Source organism: Saccopteryx bilineata, chromosome 2, assembly GCF_036850765.1.
Source record: "Saccopteryx bilineata isolate mSacBil1 chromosome 2, mSacBil1_pri_phased_curated, whole genome shotgun sequence".
Classification (NCBI taxonomy): Eukaryota; Metazoa; Chordata; class Mammalia; order Chiroptera; family Emballonuridae; genus Saccopteryx; species Saccopteryx bilineata.
In genome coordinates, this window is record NC_089491.1 from 287,744,229 (window position 1) to 287,763,833 (window position 19,605).

The 19,605-nt window shown below is 48.1% G+C and overlaps 1 long non-coding RNA gene across 1 annotated transcript in view; it reads left to right on the plus strand.

Moving 5' to 3' along the window:
- The first annotated feature begins 842 nt into the window (after positions 1-842).
- The window catches only part of LOC136323289 (uncharacterized), a 35,528-nt gene continuing 16,765 nt past the window's right edge, over positions 843-19,605 (plus strand). Inside the window, exons 1-3 of the long non-coding RNA XR_010728953.1 lie at positions 843-975; positions 7,083-7,208; positions 8,243-8,462. This is a non-coding gene — a long non-coding RNA (uncharacterized lncRNA). The remainder of the gene's footprint in view (positions 976-7,082; positions 7,209-8,242; positions 8,463-19,605) is intronic.

Genomic DNA, 19,605 nt, shown 5'->3' on the forward strand with positions numbered 1-19,605 from the left:
CCTGGGCTGTTGGCAGTTCCACCCGTAGCTGTTTGTCCCCAGCAGTTTCTCAGTGCCCGTGTGTGTGTGTGTGTGTGTGTGTGTGTGTGTGTGTGTGTGTATGTGTTTCTCCTTGAATTCTCTGAAATATGGAGCCAGATTCTTTCAGAAGGTCAGCTCTTTCATCAGTTTTTAGGACTGTTCACACCGTTGTGCAGCTCTGGATAAATCCTGTAAGAAATGGAATTTTCTAGCCATTCTTCTAGAACCTGCATTCTACAGCTTGTTCGTTTTCTTTTCTTAAATAGAGAAGTTCTGAGTGGAGCCTAAACCAGCCCCACCATGCCCACCCCTGCTTCTCTGAGCCTCCTGAACTTCAGATCTCAGAGCTGTCAGTCACAGCTGTTTTCATTCTTTTGATGCCTGGTGAAATCAGAGGGCAGGTGGGAGGCTGGGGTTGAAGGAAGAAAAAAAAAAACACTAAAAAATGCCTACATTTCTTTATCTATTAGGACTTAAAGTAAATGCCCTTCTCTGGGGTTTATTTTCCCCTTACAACTCAGCCTTCCATCACAAAAATAGAAGGTTGGCAGACAAGTTCTACGGAGTCCTCAGCTGGGTATTTTATTACTGTGTTTTCAAGAGCAGTATTTTATAATTGCTCTGATAATCCGAGGGATGATACTTGCGAGAGAGTGTGAGTCAACAACACCTTCCCTGCTGGTGTTTGCCCTCTAATAACCCTGTGGGAGGGACGCGCAGGGCCGGGGAAGGGATCATCACAGAACATTAACAAGGTGTAGGCTCTGTGCTGGCGCCAGCCACGCTTCCGAGACAGAAACAGTACCTAGTAACTAGGCCAGGCGAGCTGCCGTTCGTGCGCTCACTCGGAGGGAGACGTGAGGGGTGGAAAATGGTCTCCCTCCCTCCCCAGTAAACACAGGGCCTTGCCCAGAACGTCCTCGACTTTGCATCCCCAAGACACTGGCTTCCCAGGTACAGTCCATGAGAGTTTGGGGAAAGGGATGTTCTCTCACCTCTGTGAGAGCAGATGGCTTCTGTGTGACGTGAGAGAACTCGGAGAGGGTCATCACTGACCTCCAGATGCATCTAAAACCCTCTAGAAGCCTATGGGGAGGGGGGGTACACTTTAGTCATTTTTCAAAAATTATATTTTGAAGTTAAATTTGGTCATTTTTTCTCCCTCAATTTTTAATGGGGCTTCTGGAAAGCGGTAACACATTTTTTTCTTTGAAGGGTGCTATCCTTGCTGTCCCCTCTGCTCCGGAAACAGCAGGGCCACGGCACTTGCTGACCACAGAGAACCTGCTGTGCCTGGGCTGTCTGGGGGCCCCACCAGCCGTGCAGGGTCTCCACCTGAGGACCCCACAAAGGGACCAGAGGAGGGCACACCACTGGGCCCCAGGGTACCACCTCTTCAAGTTTTATTTTTACCACCTAAGTGCCAGGTGTGCTATGTTCACTTTTTGAATTTTCTGACGGTCCCTGAAAAGTGTAGGTGTTATTGCCTGTTTACAGGTTGGGAAAGTGAGGCTGAGGGCGGTCAACCAGCTGGCCCCTGGCTGAATGTGTGCCGCTCACCTGGGCGTCCTGGGGCCCTGGACGTCACCGCCGCCAATACGTGCCTGCGCGCTGAAGGACGGGGGGAGGGGGGCTCCTGCGCCAGACCCAGCTGTGACTCACAGGCTAAATGGTCGCTACGCTAGGCCCGGGAGCTTCCGCTCTCTCACTGAAGACCCAAGGAATCTGTGTCCCCATCTCTTCTGCCCTCATTCCGGGGCTGCACGAACCAGTGACCATTTCGTGCCCTCAACCAAAGAATCAGCTCGATACTTGTAAACATACGCGTTACAGAGGACAGGCTCTGGCCCACGGGGAAGACAGCCACCTGCGGGCAGCCCCACAGAGCCCGGACGAGTTTCCTAAGACGCCGCGAGGGCACCCAGGATGGTGTTTTAGAGACAGAGACAATGAAAGTGTTCCCTCTCTGACTTGTTATTGTCACAGCACCAAGCGAACGACTGAGGGGATAATTCTGGGCCATTCCTAGAAGGCCAGGTGGACAGCGCCTGTGTTGTGCAGACACAACCCAAAGCAGCCTGTTTCAGACAAAAACATTGTTCTTCTGAGACTTCTGAAAGCTTCTTGGCCCCGGAATGGGGTAGAGCTCATCTGAACACCTGAGGAGCCATTCAAGCCTCCACGGTGACAGCACGTCGTGGGAGGGGTGGTCTTGAAGGAACTTGACTTCGTTTGAGGGCCACACAGTAAGATGGGCAGAAACGCGAGGTCCTGCCAGAGTGGGTTTCCAGACAAAAACTTAAAGGAAAAAAATGTTCAAGAAAACACCTGATACCACGGACAATGCCATGAGATGAAAGGGCCATCATAAGTTATGGTAAAAAGTATAACAGCTGGAGGCTGAGACCTGGCTTAGGTCCCGCCTCCTCCAGGCAGGCTCATGGGGCAACAGTAGCATCTGAGTACTTTCCATTCTTTAACCTGATCTCAAGTTCTTATTGTGTGCAAAATGCTGTGAGCCTCTTTCTCTAATACCCATGCTGGGGTTGGGGAAGGCATCTTCAGTGAGAGGAATGATCATGCCTGGTAAGACTGCCCTTCAGCCCAAGCAAGAGGACTGCTGGCCCTGGCGCAGCACTGTCAAGGGGTAAGCCCACATCCTTCTGCCTAACATTCCCCGGGTAGCCGGGGCCATGTAGGTCTGTCCTTCCTGGCTGGACCGTGTTGCCAGTTCAGGGGAGTGGCCAAAGGGCAACTATTGGCTGAGGGCCTGACAGAGTTTAGACGCAGAACCGGGTGTCCACATCCCTGCATGTGAGACTTTCCGTGGTGCCGGTGCCTGGTCAGAAGAGAAGCAGGCTGGGCTGAGGCCAGGCACCAGGACCGTCTCCCCATGCCGCGTGTGCTGTATGGAGTCCCAAGGCGGCCAAGGACTCTACATTTGAAATGGAATTTCGACCTTCAAGGTGCTCTGAGGAACTTGAAAGGCAGTGAGCTAGGGGCACCTTGTGGGCACAGGTTGCCTGACTTAAGGGGGAGGGGCGAGGAGAGGCTCCCAGCAGAAGGAATGTGGGCTTTCAGTGACCTCTCTCCAGCCCCGCGAACGCTCGGGCAGCTCAGTCCCTGCGAGCTCTGTTTCATTCTCGTCTCGCTCTTGCTATCCACCTCTCTGGAGCCAAGAAGCAAGTCGCCAAAATAATGAAATGCCTAGCTAAACTGACAAACCAGACCATCAAAGAAACAAGCTATGAAAAGCAGAGTGGAAAGGACAGCTCTGTGTAACGAATTCCAAGACTGTCTTCCGAGATGGAAACAATGGTAACCAGGGAGGAGCGGCCGGGAAGAAAGGCCGCCCACATGGAACTGAGCACACAAGGGTCCTTCTCACTCACAAACATGCGTTACTTGTGGTAGCCATTCCATGTGTTGTTGTACTGATTTAAAATACAGCATAACTTTATTCTTTTAGATGCCCCTAATTTAAAGTGGGGGGGGGCGTGGACATACATGGTTAGGACGCTCTCTGCGCTACTTATAAGCTTTCCGGAGAAAATTCAGGGGACAAGCAACAGTGCGAGGGGAATGCTGGCTTTAATTAAGAAATCAGCTCACTAAAGGACTGCAGCACAATAACTGTTGGTGTGCGGACGGTGCTATGAATTGTAAATGAATCATCCATTCTTTGAAGGAGGCTGAACAGGATGGCTTCTTGGAAGGACTTGGGGAGCATTCTGAGTAGTTGAAAGGAAGCAAATTGCATTTCATCGTCCTCCAGCGATAATTACCAGGTCCTTTCAGGCCTAACAACAGGCTCCATCTGTTTGGTGATTACTACGCGCCAAGCCCTTGGTTGAGCACTTTCTGAGCGCTTAGCCCTCCCAGCAGGCCTATGAAGTCTCAGGTACTGGTAGTACGACCATTTTACCGATGGGAAAACTGAGGCGCTTGGAACCTAAGTGCCCCGCCCAAAATTACCCAGATGAATAAATACTTGGGAAAGAAAGACAGGCCCACCAGGCTCTCAGCCTTGAAGAAGTGTATCTAGAATATCTTGAATGTTTTTAATTTTCCTTTTTTAGTAAGTTGAGACCAGGTCATTCTCCAGCTGATCTGAGTTTGGTGCGTTTCGCTAAAATAAAACAATATGAGGTTTTTCTAATCAGTTAAGTGTCATCCTGTGTTACAATCAGAACGAGGGGAAAGCTCTGATGGGATATTTGATTCACACTTGGGACCCGGCCGCCTGAAGAGCACTCTTGTTTTCAGATGGTAGCGTGGTGTTTATTATGCCCAAACAGTGACAGAAACACTAATGATTTTGTAACAGAATCTCAGGAAAGCGATGAACAACTTGGCACTTCTCGTTCACATGGCAGTGCTCATTTATTTATCAGAATGGTAGCAATGGTGCTCATTTAATTAAGGATCTGGTACTGTGGAGGGGCAATTTGGGGAAGTTCCTAATATTGCAGACAAACATCACTTTTACACTCAAAAGAAAATTGGTTAAGTAAGCGGCAGCTTATTTTCCTTCAAACTCCCCGCCCCGCCCCGTCTTACATGGTTTGAGTGTTCTTTTAATAAGATTGTTTTATAGCAAATTTATTTAAATATGAGCCATACTAGGCTCATAAATAGCAAAAAACAAAACCCAAAAGCCTCTAACTTTTGAAAATAACTAAGGAAAACTTCCCTATATATTAGCAGATGGGTTAAGATCTAGCCTTTCCAATGGCAGATAAAACGTTGGCATATTCTAACCTATGTGATAGATGTGATGAGACTCAAGAAAGTGCGAAAGTAGGTTTGAATGAGAAGGATCCTGGGAAGAGCAGAGAATGGGAACTGGGTGGAAACCGACAGGAGAGACAGAGATTAGGAAAGGTGGCCAAGGAGAACAGTCACTATTGGCGCCGAACAGCCACACCTTCCCTGGGAAACGCTGCTCAGACTCTAAGCCCTGAGGTCTGGTTATCTCTTGGACCCAGTGCCTGCTGGTGGGTGTGCCCCTTCCATGGCCCAGCCTCCCCAAGCCGCTGCTCTTCCAGGTCTGGATTCGTTTGTCCACAGTAAGCATTTCTGTGGCATCAATGATGTGTCAGGGCCTGGGCTGAGTTGAGGGCACACCCTGAACAAGGAGAGCCGGTCCCTGGCCTGCAGAGTTGACCTGCTGGTCAGAGGGGACAGCCTGTAAACAAGTATAGTAATTGTGAGGGAATCACATGGCAATCTGTGCCGTAGACAGTAAAGCAAGGTAAGGGGGTGAGTGTGACGGAGGGGCAGAAGGGCTATTGAAATAGGTGACTAGGGAAGGCCTCTCAGAGGGAATGTCTTAGCAGGGAAAGAGCCAGCTGTGGGAAGAAGCTCCAGGGGGAGAGCAGTCTAGACAGAGCAAGTGCAAAGGCCCTGGGGCAGGAAGGAGTTCAGTGTCTTTGAGGGTGAGCAAGAAGGTGTCTGTGCTGCTGAACGGGAGAAGAGGACAAAGTAGGAGATGAGGGTGGAGGAGTCACATGGGTCAGATCAGGTGGCCTTCTAGGCCATGGCCAAAGTCTTGGAGCTAACTGGAATGGGAAGTCATTGGAAGATCTTAAGCAGGGAAGTGATGACATCGGTTTACATTTGTCGAATATTACTCTGCAGAGACTGAGTAGAAGAGGAGAATGAAGAGGAGAGGAAGGAGGTGAGTGGAGAGAGCGACCAAGCATAGCCTCTGTCGTCTTTCCACAGAAATGAGTGTGGGCCTGGGTCGGGGACCCTGCTGGGGCTGACATTAGTCCACAGGACGTTTCTGTGGAAATTAGAAGAGCAGATTCCCTCTCTCCTCTCTGGAATTGAACTATATAACCTTTGGCTCTTGGAGGAGGTGATGAAGGGCTGAGGGAGGGATGGGCAGCGCCAAGGCCATGCCTGCCATCCCTGAGGTCCCGGGGCTGCCAGGGGTCCCGCGGCTCTTCCTTCAGTCCCACAGCCTTTAGCTGAAGGAGTCCTAACAGGCGCATGGAGGTTAGGGAGGGAAGCCGATGGCCGGGAGGAGTGGAGGAGAGTAAAGAGAGGGAGGCAGGCCTGGCCTGGGAACTGAACACAGGTGGGACCCTATGGAGGGAAGCAGAGACGGTGTGAGCTTTCGGTCTGGAGATCTCAAGCACAGGGGACTCCGTGACCCCGTCAACAGGACAACTGCCTGGTTTCTGTCTAAACACCCACGTTATGTGTTTCCCCTGGTGTCAGTGCAGCTGCGGGGCCGTGAACAGCTCCCCCGCGAGCAATTCTAAGTTGTAAAACATCTGAACGGTGCTTAGAGAAACAAGAAAGCAGACCAGAACTGAGCCTTGGTGTGCGTGACATACAGCATAGAGTGGAAGTCATTTGCAGGGACTTCCTTTCAGGTACAGAGAAAGAAGAGCTTGGACATTTCCTGCAAATTCTAATGAAAATCAATACAGATGTACAAAATAGCACAGATAGCGTGTCTAACCCTGTGTGGCACCTCGTTCTTTGGTTGTGGCGAACGATACAGATTTATAGAGGATTTTATGGCTTCTCTCTTGTCTCCCCCTCCCCCCCAGTGCTGTTTTTATAATAAAGGGTTAAGTGCCTCAACCTCAAGTTGTCCCACGCCAGAAGTTGCAAGCAAACCCCACTCGGGTGCAGTTTCAGTTTGGAATGACTCGAACTCGGGGTGCCTGCCAGGGGGAGGGGGTTGATGAGTCACAAATGTAGGCGGGCTGTGAGGTGTGGAGATGGAGGAAACCCTCGCTGCAGAGCAGGGAGGTCTGGTGTCCTCTCCAGGCACTGGCGCCCTGTCTGGCCGTCCTCACTCCCCGCCAGGCGTCATCCCCGACACACAGAGTCCTAGCGGGGTTAGGGTTACCCTTTGGTGAAATGGGAGACAGGGCCTCCCCACGGGGCCTCTGGAAACTGCTGCTGTGCCCAGCGTGTGCACGTGCACATGTGTGTGCCTGTGTGTGTGCATGTGTGTGTGCACATGTGTGTGAACAAATTTAGTGCAATAGCACTTGCAGTTTTTAATCATATCTCTCTCTCTCTCTCTCCCTCCTCAGGCACTGGCCCATGCGTCAGGGCCAGGCCTTGATTTGGGGTCAAACGCCACCCTTTCCTCAGCTGACAGGAGACAGGCACTCCTCATATGGCCAAGCTTGTCGTGTGTCCTCCCCACGGTCGCTCAGGTGAGGAGGCTTCAGGTGGGCCAGCCCGCCGGTTCATCTGGCCTATGCAGACACACCCACCCTCTCCCATCCCAGTACCTAAATCAAGGGCATGAGGGGAGCAAATTTGTGTGTAAGTGAGATCAGACGGCAGCCAAGAACAGGGGGTGAGCCTGCAGCAGCCTCTTGTGCAGCGCTTGTGAAAATACACAGACTCCTGGGCCGGCCCAGTCCCTCCTAAAGCTGAACCCGTCCCACCCGCCCCAGGATTCTGATGCACCGACCTGCAGACCACGTGAAAGACTGGTTCAGGGGCAGCAGAGCTGGAGGGCAGGAGGTCAGTGTGAGTTTGCATCACGTGTGACGGGAGGCAGAGGCCTGATGTCACCAGGCGCCACCTGAGAGAGGACAAGGAGGAGATGGACTCCGGGCAGTAGGGGCAGCAGGGCTCCAGGCGGGCGGTGACTGGAGGGGGCAGGGAGCAGGCGGGCAGGGGCTGTCTGGTCAGGGCGCTTCCAGAGGGTCCTGGGCTCCATCGCCTCCTGCCGGCTCCCCTGACAGCACCTCTCCCCCGGAGGACAAGCCAGGGCCACTACCTGGAAACACTTGAGTGACGTTACCCTGGCCCCTGCCTGATACAGTTCCCAAGTGTAAAGGTGACAGATTGCTGGAGGACATCAAGTGGGAACCATGGCCAATCCCAAAGTGTTGACTTTTCAGCCCCAATCCACGTTAGTGAAAATACCTGCCCTGACATTTCCAGGGCACCCTCTTCTGGGCGACTTAAAAATGCTCCATTCCAAGTGGCCTTCGTTACCCTGGGACTTTATTATGATGATTTTTCTTAATGATGTACACAATGGGTTGTCAATGAGCAGTGTGAAAGTTATTTTTCTTTTCCATCTGTCACTTAGTAGGGAGGGCGTCAATCTCATGTTATGGACACAGCTCATTTCTGGATCTCAACGCCACGCTAATTTCAGAGGTTCTAACTTGAAGCTGCTCTCTCCTCACAGGTGTGTCCTCTTGTATTAATGAAGTCCATATCCCTGCAGGTGGGACCCGCAGGCCCCAGACAACCATGGCACCTAGGGACCCTCACCTGAGAAATTGACCTCTGCTGGCCTCGAGTCCCTGCAGTGCCCTGGCTGAGGGCTCAGCCCACAAGAAGGGCAGCCTCGTGATCTTGATTCTCACCACAGATCCGGACGTCGCAGCGGGAAGGGTCCTGTGCCGTCCGCCTTCACGGAGATTACAGGATCCTCTGCAGATAAGGTAGGAAGTGGGAATTTGGGTAAAATGATTGTCTCAGCTCCTCAGAAGAGAAGTGTCTGCAGCCAGGTCTGTGATGGGCCTGGTTGGGAGGCGTATAGTCGAGGCGGCCGGACTCTGTGCATGTGATGCTGCGAGGAGAGGCGGGGAAGGAAGGACAGCAAGTACAAGCTAGTTTCACAAGGAAACGCCGCAGCCTTTAGCTTGGTCACACCAGGTGTCTTCCAGGGACCAAGCGGCTCCTCCCCACCTTCAGAGCGGGAGAGGAAGTGGGGGAGTCTGTGGGTTCTTCCCATCTTCCGTCTTTCATGGTCAGCGTTCTCTCTATGGGGGTTCATCCCCCACAGTGCTGAGCTATGTCATCTAGCCCCTCCAGGTAGCCCCTGGGGAAGCCACCCTGTGCCCACAGTTGATTTGTTAAGATCTGTCCTGTTGTCAGGAGCCCTGTGTCCCCCCCACCCAAGGGTATTAGGAGAAGCAGCTGAGGAGGGGACAGGTGGGGTCCAGCTGACCTGGGACACTCATAAACTGGGTCTGGCTCAGTGGTGAACCAGGATTTAAGGATTCTGAAAAACAAAATTATTCTTTGCCTTCTCGCTGAAATGGTGGCCTCACTAGACCTCCAAGCGCTGTTGAAAACACATCCTCTCTCCAGACTCACACCTGTCCTTGGCAACACGTGGCAATAAGAAGAAAAGTTCTGGACAAGCTGAGGGGCCAGAAATTTCAACTGCCCCCACTTTACAAACTACACCACCTCCTTTCTCTGCCATGCTCTAATAGTTACTGTGTGACATTGTGAAAGCCACTTAACCTCTCTGAACTGGTAGGGCAATTTCGTGAGGTCCATGTGATACATACAAGATAGGCTTCTTTTCGAGGAGTCAATGAAATAGGGAATGAGTAAGTGCTTTGAAACCCTGGTGCACCCTACAAAGTCTGGGGGGTTATTATCATTCCCCCCTAACAGCTCCCTGTATCTTACTGCAGCACCCCCCAGTGTAAAGCCACTATACACGGCCACCATCACAGCTGCCTGGCCCATGCAGATTCGCATTGGATTCGGACAGTCAGTAATGAAACAATGGAGCCAAAAACTGGTGGGCCATTAGCTTTAATCTTAGCTTGTACCTGGCAGGCAAGTAAAAACACACACTGGGCTCCAAAACCCACTCATTCAGTGCTCACAAAGCTACTGACTTATCCAAGTTTCCTAGAATCAAAGGTTTCTAGCTCACTAGCCTCATTCTCCTTTGTTCCCCATCTCCTTCTCTCTGCACAAACTCTGTACTAACTGCCTTCTCGTTCAGCACTCCACCATCTTGACTGCCTCTCCTCTTCTCCACGTCATGGCCTTACTCTGCTCTCCAACCTGCTCTCTGCTCTAATGCTAATCTCAGGAACCGAGAGAGCAAGCTCCCGGTCTGCCCCACTTTATAGTGCAGAAATCAAAACCTTTAAACCAGTATACAAAATAGGGAAGTCTCTAATACAAAGTCACTTATCTGAGGCATGATGGGATTGCACCACCCCACATCAAAAAGGGTGGGAAAGGCTTAGTCCTAAAACCAAGCCCCAGGCTACAAGGATCCTGCCTGCCCACAGCCTGCCCCCAACACACATTAATATCACCTGGGCGACAGGCCTCCACGTGGGCAGCGCCATCTTTAACAAAGTGAGCATAATATATTTTGTCTGCCCAACACCCCACCATTCCTCTTGAGACCCTCCTGGCTTCTTCCTTGGGCTCTTGTGGATTTGGTCCCAGCTGTGTTTCTAGCAAGTCTCTCCCTTTGCTCGTTCAAGCGCTGCTGTCCCTTTAAACAGCCTCTCCTTGGCACTCTGGTAGGGGGAACTCTGACATTCATCTTGGGAATCCTGGACTTTTAGCTATAATGGGTTCCTAGGGCAATGCTTTCACAATTTCATAATTAAAAAAAAAAAAAAGCTTTCTTTTGAAACAATGAGTAACCTTGCCGCAAGTCCCGACATGTTGGGAACCACAGGAGCTTGCCTGGAAAAAGCTGGTCAAACGGTGATTACAGTCTCTGGATTCAGCTGGAGGAAGGCAGGTTGGCCTGTTCATTTCATCGCTAAACTTTGGACCCTTAACACCCTTTCCTACCCTTGCCTCATCTTAGCCTCCCAGGAACCCCCACGAAGGAGGAAGGCTGTGTCCAGCTCCCAGGCACTGAGTGATTAGCCTCAGGCTCGGAACAGCCAGTGTGAGGCCAGGCAGAATGGGAGACTGTCTTGTTGTTCCCAGTATTCTCAGTGAAACGCCGCTGCCATGTGTTCTGACTCGTCCCTCTTGCCTTTGTCCCCGATTTTCACAAGAACTTTCCTCTCCAGGGGAAGTGGCCTGGCTTTGACAGGTGCTCGTCTTCTTCGTAACACAGTGTCTGTCTTTAACTCATCAAGAAAGTCTGTCACAGCGCCGTGCAGCCATTGGGGGTCCACTGAGACCACGCGGCAGCCTCTTGCCTGGAGCTCCGTGGAGGCCTAACCCAGTGCTTCTTAGCTGCTTAAGGGAGTCTTGTGATACCACGACCTGCCCCACAGTTCAGAGCAGAAGAAAGGCCCAGAGTCTCTGCCAACTCAGCCTCATGTTTGGGGGCTTCCCTTGGGGTGGGGGTACCTGAGCTGCACCTGCCACCTCCATCCCCGGGGCCATGGTGGCTGGACTGCGTAACCACAGGTCTTTTATTGCACTGAATGTCCTTCTGCTGGTTTCCGTTGTTTTTTTTTTCTGCGGGGACTGTGCAAGGTGGGGGTATTTTGGGAGGGGATCTGGGGGAGGGGAGTGGAGTGAGCAGGGGCTAGAGAGGCAAAAAGAGGAGATTGGGGAAGGAGCTTTGGACAAAGAGCAGAGATGCTCAAAAGGGGTGAATGTGGCTGTGTGCGTGCACGTATTCTTTGTTTCCCTAGGAAAGGTTCGGTCAGGTTGATGTTACCAATGGGTGCTTTCGGAGTTAATGGGGGAGGGGGATGGCAGAAGTGGGATGGGACTAGTTGGGCATGAGGTGAAAATGGGGGCAGCCCAAGTGTCCCGAGTCCTGTGCAAGTCAGCAAGTCACAAGCTGGACATCTCATTGCGGAGGAGAGGGTTTGTTGCTGGCCCAGATCCTTGGAGCATAGGTCTTCAGATCACCAGATAAATGTTTAACAAGAATTCTCTTTTAGGTCTATTCCAAATCATTCCTCTTTCAACTCAAATTCTGACCCATTTCTTCTGGTTCAGCTCCAGTTGAATCCATGCCAGCGTCTCACACTTTGACTCACAGAATCCGGTATTGTAGAAAACGTCAGGAAGAAGTCTGTGGCCACAGGGTCAATGGAAACTGTGGACCAAGCAGTTTTGGAAAATGAATTACATGGTTACAGAGGCTGGGACTGCAGCCATAGGACGGAGCTATTCCTGTTCAGCAAAAAGATAGTGAATTCCCACAGGGTGAAATAAATTATAGGCAAAGTCAGAAATATCAGGTTCTTCCAGTGGTTTAAATTCTAGTGCTGATTGACTCATCTGAAGCAGCCAACAACGCTGACCACAGTATGGAATGATGGTGCTCATCGTTGGTTCAAATATATCCATAATTTGTCAAGCACAATCAACCTTCTCAGCCCTGAGTCTCCTTTGCAAATCATCTTCTGTCTGTGTGACAGCCAGACCTAAGCCTCCTTCCTCGACAGTGCGAACTCTCCTTGCTTATTAACACAGCCCCACCTGTTTTGTGCAGAAATAGATCAAGTGTCTGTGTTAGTCTGTTCAGTTATTGTAACAAAATGCCACAGGTGGTGATGGCTTATGAACCACTTTTAGAAGTAACTGGATTTTGTGTATGTGTGTGTTTTTAAAAATGAAGATGCAAATATCTATCCATTTTCCGTATGTATGCATATGTTGACATTTACATATCAAAGGCAGGGAAGGTATTGAGGTCTTACACAACAATAATATAATCCCTGTTTTGAGGGACCATTGCTTTTTTATTAGCTACCATTTAGATTTCAGGACACACTTGTCTTCTCATTTCACTTGACACATGAGAAAATTGTTGCAAGCTAGTTGAGCTGTAAGGTGAACTTGACTGTGATAATGGGACACAGCTCAGCAAAGACAGCAAGGTCAGCTGACCGGTGTTCTGTTCTTCTTGGCATGCTATATCTCGTGACCTGGTTCAGGATCACCTCTTTGTTCTCCAAAGACTATCAGATTAGCACAAGAGTGGCCCAAGAATGTCCTTTGTGCAGTTAACTGGTAAGGATACCAACCAATGTATACAGAATGAATGAATTTGAAGGGGCTGGTTAGTATATTTAATTATTCCTAGACTGGCCCTGGTCTGTTGGCTCAGTGGATAGAGCGTCAGCCCAGCATGTGGATATCCCAGGTTCGGTCTCTGGTCAGGGCACACATGACAAGCAACCATCTGTTTCTCTCCCCTTCCCTCTCCTTCTCTCTCTCTTTCTCTCCTATAGCCAGAGGCTCAGTTGGTTCAAGCATCGGCCCTGGGCACTGAGGCTAGCTCAGTTGATTTGATCATCGGCCCCAGATGGGGGTTACCAGGTGGATCCCAGTCTGGGTGCATTTAGTAATTTGTCTCACTATCTCCTCTCTTCTCACTTAAAAAAAAAATTATTCCTAGACAGCCAATTTCCACTGAACTATCAGCCTAAATTCCTTTTCCCAGGTAAATCTAGAGATTGTTGGATGGGTGGAGAAAATGTCTTGCATAGCCAATGTCTGTTTAAATCTCCAGTGCTACTATTCTAATGGAGGCAATCAGGATAGGCTAGATACGCTATGGTAACAAACAGCCCCCAAACCATAGGATTGTGCAACAAAAGTTTATAGCTCACACCATATCTGCTTTTGCTTTGGGCAGTTGTCCAGGGCAATGCCCTCACATGTTCAGTTAGCGTTCCATTCTTAAGGCTCTTCCTTATCCACACACACTCCTCTGGTTGCCACAGCAGGGAAAGAGCAAGGGAGAGCAAATAAAGGCTTCCACCCAGAAGTGACATGTGTGTTCTTTCACTGCAAAAGCAAGTCCCATGGCCATGCAGAACTCCAGGCAGGCAGGTGTACCAGTTATTGGTTCCTGTAGAATACACCACCTCAAATTTATGCTTTCAACAACAGAGTGCATTATTTCTCAGGTTTTTGTGAGGAGGCTGGGCAGCTCCTTTGACGGTTTTGTCTGGGGTTGCTTATACAGCTGTATTTGATTGGAGGATCCACTGGGCTGAGAAGTCCTACATTCATGTTGTCTGCCAGTTGGTGCTGGCTGTTGCCCGGGGTGACTCGATTCTCCAGGTGGCTTCTCATCCTCCACTAGGCTCAGCTGACTTCCTGACACGATAGTCCCAGGACTGTGTTCCAAGAGGACAAAGGCAAATGCCACAAGGTCTCTTGAGCTTGCACAATCCTTCTGCCACATTCTGTTGGGTCAGAGCAGCCACAGGCCAGCCCAGATTCAAAAGATGGGGAAATAGTCTCTTGATGAAAGAAGTGTGGATACTCTAGCCATGTGTTTTAACCTATTACAGCAGGGTTCAGGTACAGTTGATTCTTGTTATTTGTGGTAGTTATTTTCTATAAAGTCATTGCCAACACTGATGTAGAGAATATTGAGCCATTGACCTAGGGGAAATTCATAATTAGGTTCCCATGAGCCTCTGGACACAACCTTTTCATCAGCTGATCAATATGTAACCTGTTCTTTGTGTGAATCTGTTTAATGACACCTCAGTTAATATATGGTTGACTCATTAACATTAAACTCATGGCCAGAAGCACTATGACTCATGCCTGAACAAAGTTTATCTAGCACATATTTTCTCCATGAGACACATCACGGCCTTCTTGTGCTTAGGAACTCTAGGCAACACTTCAGTGTTGCACTTGGGAACCATTTAAACAGTGTTATCACCACCAAAAATACAACAATTTGAAAAATGTCACTAACTAGTTCCCAAAAAGGACACAAGAGTTGAAACAAGAAGGCAAAACAGTACTTTTTTTTTTTTTTTTACCTCAGTTGGGAGTGTATGTGCATCAAACAACTCAAGTTTTTTATCATCTGCCCATGGCCATGGATGACCATGAGGGCAGCATGATTATTGATTTGGAGGGTTACAAATAAATTTTAGCAAGGAGACAATTTGCAAATATAGAACCCACAAATTATGAGGATGAATTGTACATAGAAAATGGAAATCAGATTGGTGAACAGAGATAATTTCTGTCACATTCATGGGAAAACAGGAAATAAATGAATATTTATTGAGTACTTACTATGTGCTGGCCTGATGTATTTACTGTGGCATTTAATATGATATATGTTATATAGCATGTACCGGCGATCTTGGGCTTGAGCCAGTGGTTTGGGGTTTTAAGCCAGCGACCTCTGGGCTCAAGCCAGCTACCATGGGGTCATGTCTATGATCCCATGCTCAAGCCAGTGATCCCACGCTCAAGCTGGATGAGCCTGTGCTCAAGCTGGCAACTTTGGGGTTTTGAACCTGGGTCCTCAGCATTCCAGGTCAACACTCTACCCACTGCGCCACCTCCTGGTCAGGCTATTTTATCTTTCTTGGTAGATTGACCTTTTATAAAATTTCTAATTTTTTTCTAACCATCTTGTCATATATTAGTGTGATATTGTGTACTTAATGAGCATGATATTTTATCTGATACTAGTGTGCTTACTCCAGTTCTGTTTGGGTAACTGTATACATGATGTATCTTTTTTTGTTGTTTTACTTTCAATCTATTTGTCTTTGGATCTAAAATGTGTCTCCTTTCGGGAGCATCTAGTTGTACCATGTTGGTTTATTTCTATCCGTTCTGCCAATATCTGCCTTTTAGTTAGAATGTTTAAGTGTTCATTTATTAATTTTTTTTTTTGAGGATCCTTTGTACCTGATGAGTTGCTTCTCTCTCACTGTTTTCAAGATTTTCTATTTGCCTCCGGCTTTTGACAGTTTAATTTTTCATATGTCTAGGTGTGAATATTTTGGGTTTCCGCTACTTGGGAGTTTGTTGAGCTTCTTGAGAGTGCGGATTTATGTTTATCACCACCGTGGGAAGTTTTCAACCATATTTCTTCAGATTTCCTCTTGCCCTTTCCCTTTCTGTGTCCTTCTGGAACCCCGTTTATGCATATGTTGGTATGCTTGGTGGTGTTTCACACGAGAGTCTGGGGCTCTGTTCAACTCATCTGGTGTCCCTTTCAGTTCCTGAGACTGGGTCATTTAAACTGGCCTTCAAGTTTTCTAATTTTTTCTTGTCCCTGTTCCCATCTTCTGTTGTGCTCCCACTGTGAAATTTTCAACTCCAGAATTTCTGTTTGGCTCTTTAAAAATAAATTCTGTTTCTTAATTCATAACCTCTAACTGGTGATATATAATCCTCATACTTTAGTCTTTTAGACATGATTTCTTTTGGTTCTTTGAACATATTGAAAATAGCCAATTTAAAGTCTTTGTGTGATAAGTCTAGTAAGTCCAATGTCTGGGCTTTTTCAGGGACAGTTTTGATTGATCGTCTTTTGTGCATGAACCATACTTTCTTTTTTTATTTAGTTGTCTGGTAATTTTCTTTTGAAAACTAGGTAAATAGTGTAACGTGGCAACTCTGGAAGTCACATTTTCCACTCTCCCTGGTTTTGTTTTGCTGTTGCTGTGTGTTCTTGTTGTTGTTTGTTCGGTGGCTTTTCTGAATCTTGTTCCTTTCTTGTATGTGACCCCTGACTGGGGGCTACTGACCGCACAGAGAGTTCTCTAAACGCCCGGCACTAATGAGTCTTTGCCGAGGATTGTATGTGTGTTGGGACACACCTTCAATGCTAAGCCAGACAGTTGACAACTCTTAGCTTCTATTTCCTTCTTTTCCAGAGCCTCAAGGTCAGCCAAAGGTGAGTGAGAGCTTAGGGTCTTCTCAGGTCTTTCCTGAACAGGCACCCAGCCCTGGGAAAGCACCCCGCCCTGCGTGTGCAGGACCAAGAACGTGTTTGAGTTTTTTTCAAAGCCCCTATAACTATAACTATGTTATTCCATAGATTTTCCTTTAAGCTTTTTGGTTAGCCTATTATTTGCCCCAACTGGTTGTAAAGTTAAACAACCCCCTGTAATTTTTGTCAACACGCATACCAGGGTAAAAGGCTACTCCCACTGCATGATCTCTAACGTGGGTCAATGAAAGATAGCCCTGCCGGTGGGGTCTTTCACGAAGTCACTGGACAGGTCAAATAATGACCGTTCTCTGGGAGTGAGGATTTGAAAACACTCCAGCCCTGCTTTGCCCCCTCCAGCAGCTGGGGGGAGGTGCCGTTTCCCTGAGATTGAGGACTGTTGGTTTATAAGGCTACCACAGAGCTGAAGAGGGGCACATTAAAATGCCACCAAGTTTGCTGCTCTGACTGAGATTCAGTGGTTTTTTTTTTCTTGAATAGATGTCTACAGATTGAATAAATAGGCCCACCAAAAAGCTTTCTGTTAAGGTCCAGGGTTTTGAAACAATGTTTGTCAGTTTCCTCCTTGCCTTTCTGGAGGAGAAAGTTTTTTGAAAATCCTTCCTTGGCCTTTGTCTCTTGTGTAGATTGGCAGCTGCTCTGCCCGTTATATCAGTTAGGATCAGGACCATCCACATGTGACAAAAAACACCTGAGGTGACAGTAGCTTAAATGCTAGTTCTAGTCTCTTACATTAAAACATTTTAAAGTAAGTTCAAAAAATTCAGAGACAGCAGCTTGTTTTAGCTTTTGATCTGTCATCCCAGAGGGTGCAGCCCACCTTCAGGGTCTGAGATAGCTGCTAAGGCTCCAGCGATCGTACCTGCATCCCAGGAAACAAGGTGGAAGAAGAGGTGGCAAAGAACACATGCCCTTCCTTTAAGGACTTCCCAGAAATTGCACAGGATCTCTCAAAACATAGCCATATAGCCACACCTAGCTACATGGGAGGTTGAAAAACATGGTCTTTATTTAGGAGGTCACATATGTCCAGCTAAAAACCAAATGTTCGTTACTAGGGAAGTAGGAAAACTAGCTGTCTCTGCCATATGCATTTGACAGGTAAACACATTGAGGATTAGAGTCGTTCAGGATGTTATCCAAGGACACCCAGGCAGTATGCAGAGGCGCTAGGATTCAAATCGGGTGGTCTGACTTTTGACCCCTTTGCCATTCAGAGTCAAAGAAGTTAGATAATTTGATGAGATCACACAGTTGCCTCGTGTAGATCTGTCTGGCCCCAAAGAGCATCCTTTTTCTATTATTTACCCTAAACCGTCTAGCTTACTCTGGCGGGCCACTAAAAACAGTGACCAAAAAGCTGACCTCACTGTTCAAACTGAAAATGTCCCATAGAGGTCCATTAAGATACCTGAATAAAGTGTATTGAGGGCCCTTTAAATATAGGACAGCAGTGAGTAACTGAGGACAGCAGATGACCAAGAGCATAGATTATTAGAAACAGAGCCACTGAGAAACAGACATAGCAAACCTTGCTTACTTTCTGAATTGAGAATAAGGAACCTATTAGGTACAGGTTGTGAATTGCTATTAAGAAATCAGTATTAAAAGTTGTAGTCCTGAACAGAAAGCGAAGTCCATTTTGTTTTGTTGTTTCCACTAAACTCGCGGACTCCCAGGCCCCTCCCCCCTCCTTGTCAGGAGGTTTTTATTAGTCCATTCTGCTCACATTCTGCTCTGGGGTGGGGTGAGACCCCTGTTGAGCCTAGGTCGGAAGGGTCCATGGAGCCGACCCAAGATTTAAGGGGACAGACTCCAGCACCTGCCTTGCTTGACTCATCATTCTTTTTCTTCCTTTGTCAATTCTTCTTTTCTTCACTTTGGATTATCCTAAAGCTGAGTTCATTGAAACCTGAATGAGTGAAGTCATGTTGTGATTACAGATTCAGGGCAGGTTTGCAATTCAAGCAGAGCTCCTTTTCACGTTGCTCACAGAGGACACACTCACCAAGGGGGTGTCAATGGAATTGTCATTTGATAACCAAACAGAAGTACAATTGAAGTGCTGGTGACTAATACAGCCCATTCACAGCCACCCAGAGATAATTCGTTGTTCTCCATGGTTTGAATCTGTAAAAAAAAAAAAAAAAAAAAAAAAAAAAAAAAGGTTTGGATCCAGCAGCTAGAGTAACTGTAGCTCTATCTAATGGCATATGTTAGGGCTACTGAAGTTAAAGCTGATGGTTGGCCCTTGTGTCCCACAGGGAGCTGCCGTCGTATGTCCCTCCCTTTGCCTCTAGAAGCCTCCTCACCAGTACCCAGCAGAGCCCCATTGCCAAGAGCTCTGTCCACACCCTGCCCTGGTATCCCCAAAATAACCTCTGCTGTTACCTTTCTTCCACACGTGTGCACATGCAGACAGACGGGCACACACGTGAGCGTACGCGCTCAGGGGCAGGAATAGCTCCAGCCTCTGCCTGTGTCCTTCACTTTGAATTTTTTTATTTTTCAGACTTCCCCAGAAAGTTAACAGCTGTCAGTCCTCAGAATACCAGGTTTCATTTAAGTTTTAAAATTTTATTAAGCACTTTATTTTTAAGCCGTTATAGATTCCTACGCAGTGGTAAGAAACAATACAGGAATATACCATGTGCTCTTCACACGATTTTCACTCATGATAGCATCTTGCAAAACTAGAGTACAGATCCCAACCTGGAAATTGACATTGGTACCATCCCCAGATCTTATTCAGAGCTCCCGTGTCTCACGTGCACTCATTTGTGTGTGTGTGTTTAGTTCTACACTGTCTTATCAGATGTGGAGGTTTGGGTACAAGTCACCATCTCTTATGTTCCTTTTGTGTGACCTCACCCATCTCCCTCTTATTCCATCCTCCCTCCAACCCCAACCCCAGCCCCTGGAAACCACGAATCTGTTCTTCCATTGCTTTAATTTTGTTGTTCCAAGAATTTTATAGAAATGAAATCATGAAGTGTAACCTTTAGGGATTGACTCTCTTCACTCAGCCAGATTTCCTGGAGGCTCACCTCAGGTTTTCTGCACATCAGAGGTTGATTTCTTTGCATTGCCGAGTGGTATTCCAAGGTATGGCTGTGTCCCATTTGATGTCACCATTTACCCGCAGAAAGACATGTGGACAATGGAGC